Here is a 10,267-nt window from a genome sequence, read left to right on the forward strand (position 1 = left end):
CTCATAGGTAGGACATAGAGTTCAAAGAAGTAGTGTGGAGATTCTCAAACATTTATTGATCCAAGAAGCAGCAACAAAAGAAAACAAAAGAAATGAAAAAAAATAAAAGAACATGGCAAAAGGCTCTGAGCATCAATTACTAGGAAAAAAAAAGAACTCAAAGAGCTACTGTCCTAGTTAAATGCTTGTGGTAGAATTGTGTCAAAGAGAGAGGTTTGAGCAAGTAAATTCTAAGGGGTGGTTCAACACCTAATACCTTAAAACCAACTGGTTTAGGAGTATTGATTGAAAGCTTATTTAATGAGCCGCTTTGAGACATGACACTTTGAGTTAATGCCAAAACACAGAAACCATAAGTTGCTTCAAGGTGATTACCTATAGAGAGATCTCCATGATAGCATTTGGATGAAAGTCCTAAGATCTAAGACTTCCAAGATGTGGGGACTAGTAAGCACTAAAGCCCTTGTATGAGCATATAATTTAGAGTTCACCCACTGTCACTTAATCACTTCACTCACAGGACATTACAAGTTATTCTTCAATCTATTCCAATTGAGAGAACCTTTGTGCATAATTCTTTTCTTGCTTGGGGACAAGCAAGTTTTAAGTTTGGTGTGGTGATGACAAGTCATCTTATGCTAGTTTCACTAGCATTTTTCACTGGTTTTTATTAGGTTTTCATACTTTCTTAAGCAACAAGTAAGCAGTTGGATTGAAAATTTATGCATCTCCTGAATCAAGTAAACATGGTTGTTATTGTGCTTTTTCATAAGGTTTTGAGCTACTTTTAATAGATATTATGAATGATGCAAATACTCTATGATTATAGACAACGTTGATGAAATTGTTTACTTGATTTTAGGTGAAATGAGGCAAGAAATAAGAAGAAGAAACAGAGCAAAGAGTAGAGAAGAAGAGAGGAAGATGCAACGTTGGTAGCAACATTGATCCACCAACGTTGAAGGCAACGTTTTTGTAGAGAAGAATTGGGTGCCAACGTTGCCTCAAACGTGGGAAGCTGCAGAATGCTGGTGTGGCGTTGGAGAGAACGTTGGAGGTCCAACGTTACCTCCAACGTCTTCGATGGTTTTCAATTCTGGAGCCAGAAAATTTTTGGGTGACGCGTACGCGTAAATGACGTGTGCACGTGAAAGTGGAAAATTTCTTAATCCACGCGTAAGCATGAGTCACGCACACGCGTGAAATGGAAAAATTGACCATTCATGCGTACGCATGACCTTACGAACATTGGAGGTCCAACGTTGACTCAAACGCTGCCTCCAACGTCTATGAGGAAACTAAAATCAATGCACACGCGTCTATGACGCGTACGCGTGAATTGGAAAAAAGGCAATGCACGTGTAAACGTGGTGTATGCATACGCATCGAAAGGCAAAAACACAACTTTCACGCGTATGCATGGTGTACGCGCACGCGTGGGTAGGTGAATGTTGGCACTCCAACGTTGAGTCAAACGCTGATGATAGAACCAGAACACAATTTTTCACAAGAACGTTTGACTCAACGTATGGCTGAAAATATTGACTCCAACTTCAATACCAGAAAAGCATAATTGGCATACTCTTCTCCTCAATTGCATTTGGCGCCAACCCAATCAACGCCATCAAGGATCAAGAGGCCCAATCCAATAACTTGAAGGCTCAATTGATGGTGTATAAATAGAGAAGAATTTGATTAAAAAGAGGTTAGCTAGTCAGTAGGAAATTGTAGTGGAAATTAGCTAGCAGAGCAGATTTTGTAATTTTTCCTTTTCGAGTTTTCCTTCTGCATTTTTTGCAACTTTTTCTGGTTTTACTCGACCAATGAGGAACTAAATCCCAAATTCATTAGGGGGAGGAGCTCTATTGTAATTCCAATGAATCAATGAAATTCTTCTTCTTCTCAATTCATTTTTGTAGCTATTGGATATCTTCTGTTTTGATTTAGAATTCTTCACTCCGGAAGGGGGTTGAATTCAATTGAATTCTTGTGTGAGCCTCGGAAGGGAAATCACTTGCATTAGATCCGATGCTCTATTCTTCACAATTCTCATTACTAACACTATTCGGGAGGAATTGAGGTTTTGAGAATTTGTGTGGCTAATGGATAAGAGAATGTGCTCTAACTCTTCTCATGACAATTAGATCAAGGAATTGGCAAGATTGATTGTGATTAGAGAGATTGGATCACCAAGAAATTGGGATCCAATCAATTTCAATCCGCCATAGATTTACATAAATGATTGAGGAAGGAGTCGAGACCCAATTGATTCATGGAGGATTGCAATATCTCCAATCCCTGATGAATCATTTTCTCTGATTTTCTTCATTTCAATCTTCTCTGATTCCAATTTTCATTTGATTTGTTTTGCTGTTTGAATCCCTGCATCTAATTTCCTTTATAATTCATGCAATTTAAGTTCCCTTGCAATTTAGATTCTGCAAATTTTACTTTCTTGCACTCTAAGATTCAGTCATTTTAAGTTTCTTGCAATTTAAGTTTTATCACTTTTAAATTTCTTGCACTTTAAGATTCAGCATTTTAAGTTTCTTGCCACTTAAGTTTCAGCTAATTCACATTCTGCAGTTTAGATTCATTGCTATTTACATTCTGTTAATAAATCTCCAATCAAATCATCAATATTAGCTTAACTAAATTTATCACCTAACTAAAGTTGCTTGATCCATCAATCCCTGTGGGATCGACCTCATTATTGTGAGTTATTACTACTTGATGCAATCCAGTACACTTGCTGGTGAGTTTGTGTGGAATCGTTTTTCCTTCATCACTTGTGTTGACTATCACATACCCAAGGAATAGGCATAATTTGAATCTGTAGTTCATCTTCCTTTTGTCGTCTGGTCTCAAATATGGATAGTAGACACACTCGAAAATTTTTATAGAATGATAATCTAGTTTTTGATTGAAAATTACTTCAAATGGTGTCTTTAATTGTAACATAGGAGTTTGTAGTCTATTGATGAGATGTACAACAATTGTGAATGCATCTTCCCAAAATAGAAATGGTAGACCAGCTGTTGCAAGCATAGACATGCCCATCTTTGTGATATGTCTACGTTTGCATTTAACACTACCTTGTTACTCATGTGTATATGGACATGCCAACCTGCAAACAGTACCCTGATTTTGAAGAAAATATGTAAAAGATTGTGACATGAATTCCAAGCCATGGTCAGTTTGAAGAGATTTTATTTTGAAACCTATTTGTAATTCCATTAAGTGTTTGAAGTTCAGAAAAGCAAGTAAAGCTTGTGATTTATTAGTTAAAAGAAAAATACAAGTAAACTTAGAGAAAGTATCAACAAAACACACATGGTATTTGAAGCCATTCTTAGAAGCTATTGGTGAAGGTCCCAGATATTTCTATATACTAGTTCTAAAGGGTTAGTGTAGGTATGTTCACAAACCACAAACCATACAAGTGTTTGGATTATAGTCAGATTTTATGTCACATTGTTTAAGAACATCAAGAACAGTTTTAATCCCACAATGTCCAAGTCTCTTATTCCATATTTCAAAATTAATAGGTGAATACAAAATAGAATTAAAAGCAATAGGAGAGAAAATAGCAGTGAAAAAGAGCATCACTATGATGAGCAATGTTAATATTTGTATGTAAGAATGGTCCATAGTACACATCAGAAGTATTGTTAGATCCAAAATTCAAAGAACTATCAAGCTTGACATCAGAATTGAAATGATTTATAGACTTGGACTCAGATTTATTTGTATTTATAGAAGACTCATGGGTACTTCTGGACACAGCATCTAAATTTGTAAGCAAATAAAGATTATTATGACAAGAATTAGACTTAAAATCACCAGAAGAGGATACAATGGTGCCTAAATCTCGAAGCTTGTAGATTCCTCCCTTAGCAGTGCTGTGGAGAAGAAGCTTCTGGAAATCCTGGTCACGAACAGCACAATATTTAGAACAAAACTCAAAATAAACGTAATTATCCTCTGCGAATTTTTAAACACTTAAAAGATTTTGTGTTATAGTTGTAAAATATGGTTAATTAATGGATAATTAACTCATAAAATTAAAATATATTCTAGAAAATGAGAAATAAGGTTTTTATGGTTTAATATGGTAGAGGAAATTGAAATGAAAATTTTGACACTAATTTTAAAGAAATCGGCCCAAAATTAGGCCGAACGGGCCAAACTGGGCCAACCAGACCCAAGTTGGGCCCAAGGCCCAGCCAAACCTCTCTTAATTAAGAGAGCTCAGTTCTTTCTTTCCTCTCAAACACCACACACACGTTGAAAGGAAGGAGGAAATGTGAAACCCTTGCCCAAATTTCACTCCAAACTTCTAATTATCATAACTTTTGATCCGGAGCTCCGATCGACGCACAATTTCTGGCCACGCGACCGCGGCGTTGAACTTTACAAAGCCCATAAGGTTATGCAAGAGGTAAGCCATGTTTTACCTCTGTTCTTCCAGCTTTGTATTCGAATTTCTTGGGCAAAAATGTTGAGATTGTGAGCTCTTTTGTGTTATAGGATCTAATTAGCTTGAAGGAAAGGCTTGTTCTTGCCTCCCTGGTCCTTGGGTAAGGTAAGAGATCTCAAATCCTAGTGAAAATTCTAAATTAAGGCATTTGGGTATTGAGTTATTGTGTTGGGTGTGATATTGTGGCTTAAGCATTGTATATATGTGTATTGGAGCTTGATTGGTGATTTTGGAAAGCTTTGGAGTGGAGCACCAAGCTTGAAAATCTGTTGGTAGAGTTTGGAAACCTTGGAAGTTGAAATTGAGAGTGTTCCGGGTTGAACAGAAATCGGCCAAGGTATGGTTTCGGTTTCCTGTATCTAAAATGTAATGTGGTGTGAAAACTTAGGCTAGAGACCCTAAGATAGGAGTTGAACTATTAATGTTGTCGATGGATTGAAATGAATTGTGTTGTTGTGTATGAATTTAGTGGATTGTGATATGTTAATGTAGTTGTTGAATAAATTGGATTGAGATGAATATTTGAGTAGTGGTTGGGTGATTGTGAATGATGATAATTGTTGGCAAAGTATGTAAAAGTTGTATGTGATATGGAGTGATATGCTTAATGGATGATAAGGTTGGGGCTCTTGTTGATGAGCATGAGTTGAAGTATGACATATATATATATATATATATATATATATATATATATATATATATATATATATATATATATATATATATATATATATATATATATATATATATATATATATATATATATATATATGGTGATTGATGAATTGAATATTTGTTTGGAAATTGAGATATGAAATGTTGATTATGATGTGAGATTTATTAAATTGAGATTTGGATCAATATGGGGGAATTGGTGGGTTGATGATTGAATAAGGTTTGGAAATGATTGATGTTGGAATGGTTGAATTTTGGTTGGTTTTGAATGAATTTGGAAGTGTATGTTTTAAAAATTGGGAGTTTATGAGTTTTGTTAAAAATGGAATTGTGATGAACTTCAATGGATCATATCTTGAGCTATTATTTTTGGAAATTGATGATTTTTATATCAAATGAAAGATGATTTCATAAGCTTTAAAATGGTCTAAATTTGGTAGAAATCCGAATTTTGTGAAAGGAGATATGATGATTGAAAGTTCAGGCCAAAAATATGAATTCTACAGATTATGCAGAATTTGTGATTTCTGGTTTGTGTGCACACGCACAGACCTGTGCACACGCACACCCCGTGGATTTTTGGACCTGTGCGGACATACAGCCCTGTGCGTATGTACACACGGGGAAAAGGCCATTGATAGGAGCGCTAGCACAACCTGTGCACGCACACAAACACTAAAGTTTTGCAAGCTATGTGTATGCACAGCCCTGTGCGTACACACACGTTGGGAATGACATGCTGTTGGTGGCACTAGCACACCTTGTGCGTGCACGCACACTTTTAAAAATACTTCTGGGCGTGCACACGCACACCCTTGTGTGTACGCACACGACCCTGTTCTTTTCTAAAGATTTTGTTTTCAAGTCTTTCACTTTCCCAAGAAGCTTGTGACCTTCCGAGACACTGTTTCAGGCTTATAAACCCCCATTTTCATCTCTTAAATCTTAAATTAATGTAAAATGCCTAGCGACTGAGAGGAAGCTAGGGAAGGGGGTAACTTGTGGATGAAGAAAGGGGATATTATGATGAGTTATGATTAATAATGATGATATGAGTCATGGAAGAAGGTGGTGGAGAGCTGTGTAAGATATGAGCCGAGTGGCTGAGTATGATATAAGTCGAATGGCTGTGTGTGATGATGGTTATGGCTGATTATGAATTATAATTTTAAGCCGGTTAGCTGAGATGAGGGAATTATAAAGATAATGAAATTGAAATTGATTGTGATGTGCCTCTGGGTAAGATGCAGTAGTGTTAACCACTTGCTCCGGGTAAGAGGTGAGAACGACGGGTAAGATGTAGTGGTGTTATCCACTTGCTCCGGGTATAAATTGAGTATGATTGGATGAATGAATGAATGTTAATGGTAATGAAAGAGTGTTTCTGTATGTGACTCCGGGTAAGATGCAGCGGTGTTATCCGCTTGCTCTGGGTAAAAGTCAATAAGCTGGGTAAGATGCAGTGGTGTTATCCACTTGCTCAGGAAAAATTCGAGGTTGTGGGTAAGACGCAAGGGCTGTGTTCTATTTCCCCTTGCTCCGGGCCGAGAATGTAACACTGCCTGGGTAAGAGGCACGGTGAAGTTGTCCCCTGCTCCGAGTACGCGGGTAAGATGCAAGGGTTATGGTGTTGTCCCACTTGCTCTGTGTTTGGTGTTCTGTCCAATGGTTAGCTACCAGAATATGTCGGGTTGGCTTTGCAACCGACAGATGAGACTCATCAGCCACTAGGACAGGCATGCATCATATGCATTATATGTGATTTGTTTGAAATGCCTAACTGATTGCATCATTACTTGCTAATTGCCTAATTGTCTTACTTGCTTCCTACTTGTGCATTTCTTGCGTGATATACTTGTGTTTGCATATCTTTACTGTTGGCGGTTAGGAGGTTTGAAGGACTTGGAAGGGGGATGTTTAGTTAGATTGATGACCCTTAAGTTAGTTGCCTACTTTTACATTTCTCATGGTTTAGTATATTTATATGCTTTGATTATAACTGGAAGTTCAAGGATTACCTTCGGCTTTCTCAGGACATAACATGTTAGATATTTGGGCACTGTTACCATGCTGAGAACCTCCGGTTCTCACTGATGTGTGAGCATCTTCTCTATCTTTTCCTAGTGAATTTGCATTCAAATTGTGAGTTTAATCAATATTTAATTACCTTTAGCCACTATGAATGCTACTTTGAGTTGTTTGCAATTTCTGTTTATTTCAGGTAGCATTTAGATGGATTTGGCGGAATTTTGTAGCAGAAAAGGAAGAAAGCGAATGATGCTATCAACCCCGACCTCCTTGCACTCAAACAGAAATAACTTGAGCTACAGAGGTCAAATTTATGTGATTCTAGCAGCATTGGAAAGCTAACTTCCAGAGCTTTCTAACAGTATATAATAATATACTTTTTTCTTCCATTTCACTCTGCCTCCTCCACGCTGAACTTCAGCTTTTTCAAGTTCAGCGTGGAATCCAACGCACAGAGGAAGAATCACGTATCATCCTACACTGAACTTGGGTTAATCCAAGTTCAGCGTGGATTCAAGCTCCGAAGGACGTGTATTGCTCTCACCCATGCTGAATTCTCAAGTTCAGCGTGGACCTTAATAATCCAAGTGGTCCCCATTCACGTCCAAAGGCTGCGGAATTTAATTATTAAATTTTGATGTAAACTTTTATTTTATTTTTAATTAGAAAAAATATTATTTAGTTTAGGAAATATATTTTACATTTATTAGGATTAGATATAAAAGGAAAAAGAATAAGCCCTTTGGGCTCTTCTCTTCTCTTCGACCTCATTTGGCAATTTACAGTTTTTCAGAATCCTAGTTTTCTCTCTGAACCATGAGCAACTAAACCTCCACTGTTAAGGTTAGGAGCTTTGTCTATTGTATGGATTGATACTATTATTTTTCTATTTTAATTCATGTACTGATTTATAATTCAAGAATTATTTTTGTTCTTTATTTTATGAATCTGGGTGGAACGGAAGTATGCCCTTGTTCTAATTGAGTTCTTGTATAACTTGGAAAAGTTCTTTACTTTAACAAAATCTTGAAAACAAATTCTCCTAAATTTCTAATTATCTGGACTTAACGGGACACGTGACATATAATCCTCTTATATTTGGGTAATTAGAATTTTTGTGGTATATAAACTAGAATTGAACTTCACTCTCTAATTGGAATTAAGTGACCAAGGAATTGGCGGTTGATGAAGGTTAGAGGAGACTAAAAAGGTCTAAGGAATTAGGGTTTAGTCACATATAGTTTGCCATGAATTAAATCTTGTATGATTAAAATAGTTAGTAAGAAAAGTCAATCCAGAAAATAGATATCTCTGAAGCCTTAACTGTTTCTCCATATATTATTCTCATCAATTTACTGCTTGCTATCTTTATCTCTTTATTACTATTTAATGCTTTTGAACCTTCAAACACCATTTTCTGTTTGTCTGACTAAGCCAATCACAATCATTGTTGCTTGATCCATCAATCCTCGTGGGATTGACCCTCACTCACCTGAGGTATTACTTGGTACGACCCGGTGCACTTGCCGATTAGTTTGTGGACTATAAATTACGCATCAAGTTTTTGGCGCCGTTGCCGGGGATTGATTGTGATTGACAACTACTCGTTGTTTTATTCCTTAGATTAGATAATTTTTCTTTTAATTAGTTTTATTTTAGTATTATTAATTTTTATTTTTTATTTTTTGTTCCTTTAATTCTTTTCCTCTTTTTCGTTAGTATCTCCCTCCCCTGTTTCTTTCTTTTTCTTTTCTTTTATTATTTAGTCTTAAAAAAATAAAAAATAAAAAACCTAAGAATTTAAAAGAAAGAAGACTTTTGTTCTCTTTCTGTTATTTATTTCTCTTTTAATATTTCATTTTTTTCTTCAATAAGCGTTTTAACTTTGAATTTATTTTAATTTTGCACCTTAAATTTTCGAATTTTTTTTGGCTTTATTTTTCCTTAATTTCTGAATTTAAGTTTGGTGTTCTCTAGTTATTTTTATTTTAATTTTTCTTAATTATTTGGGTTAATAATTTTGAATTTTTTTTGTCTTATTTTAATAGTAATTTTCGAATTTTAGTGTTTAATTTATTTAGTATTTTTTATTTATTTCTTTACACAGGTTACCTTACTGAGAATTCTCTGCACTTTGATGTAGAGAATCTCATCTTTTCTTGTCTTCTGTCTGTTTATGAGCAGAAATAGGGACAAGAAACCTCTGTTAGACTTTGACCCTGACCCTGAAAGGACTTTCAGGCGGCATTTGCAACAAGCAAGACTCTACAAGGCTGCAGAGTCCACCATGGATCATGCTGCTAATACCAATATGGCAAATCCGAATGGGAATGAGCAACCCAGAAGAGTGCTTGGCTCATACACTGCTCCTACTGCAGATCTTTATGGGAAAAGCATTGTGGTGCCTCCTATAGCTGCAAACAACTTTGAGCTGAAGCCACAGCTAGTCACTCTTGTGCAACAAAACTGTCAATATCATGGACTCTCTCAGGAAGATCTAAATCAGTTTATTTCTGTTTTTCTGTAGATTTGTGACACTGTGAAGACCAATGGAGTGAATCCTGAAGTGTACAAACTCATGCTCTTCCCATTTGTTGTGAGGGATAGAGCATAGCTGTGGTTAGATTCTCAACCCAAGGAGAGTCTGGATACTTGGGACAAGATTGTCACTGGCTTTCTGACTAAATTTTTTCCACCTCAAAAGCTGACTAAGCTAAGGGTGGATGTTCAGACTTTCAGACAGAAGGATGGTGAAACCCTTTATGAAGCTTGGGAGAGATTCAAGATACTGACTAGGAAATGCCCTCCAGATATATTCTCTAGATGGACTCAGCTGGATATCTCTTATGAGGGCTTATGTGAAATGTCCAAGATGCGCTTGGATAATTCTACAGGTGGTTATTTGTACATGAAGAAGACACCAGAGGAGACTATTGAGCTTATTGAGTTGTTTGCTAACAACCAATACTTATATTCCTCCAACAGGAATCCCTTGCACTCTGAAACCTCTCAGAAGAGAGGCGTGTTGAAAGTGGAAGCTGTTACTGCTCTTCTTGCTCAAAACAAGCTTATGTCTCAGTAAAT

The 10,267-nt window shown here is 36.4% G+C and overlaps 1 non-coding gene across 1 annotated transcript; it reads right to left on the reverse strand.

Moving 5' to 3' along the window:
• Positions 1-9,893: 9,893 nt before the first annotated feature.
• LOC112781916 (small nucleolar RNA R71) lies at positions 9,894-10,000 on the reverse strand. Its single transcript, XR_003192663.1, has one exon. It is a non-coding gene; the product is annotated as a small nucleolar RNA R71 (small nucleolar RNA).
• Between the last annotated feature and the right edge of the window lie 267 nt (positions 10,001-10,267).

This window comes from Arachis hypogaea, chromosome 19, assembly GCF_003086295.3.
Source record: "Arachis hypogaea cultivar Tifrunner chromosome 19, arahy.Tifrunner.gnm2.J5K5, whole genome shotgun sequence".
Classification (NCBI taxonomy): Eukaryota; Viridiplantae; Streptophyta; class Magnoliopsida; order Fabales; family Fabaceae; genus Arachis; species Arachis hypogaea.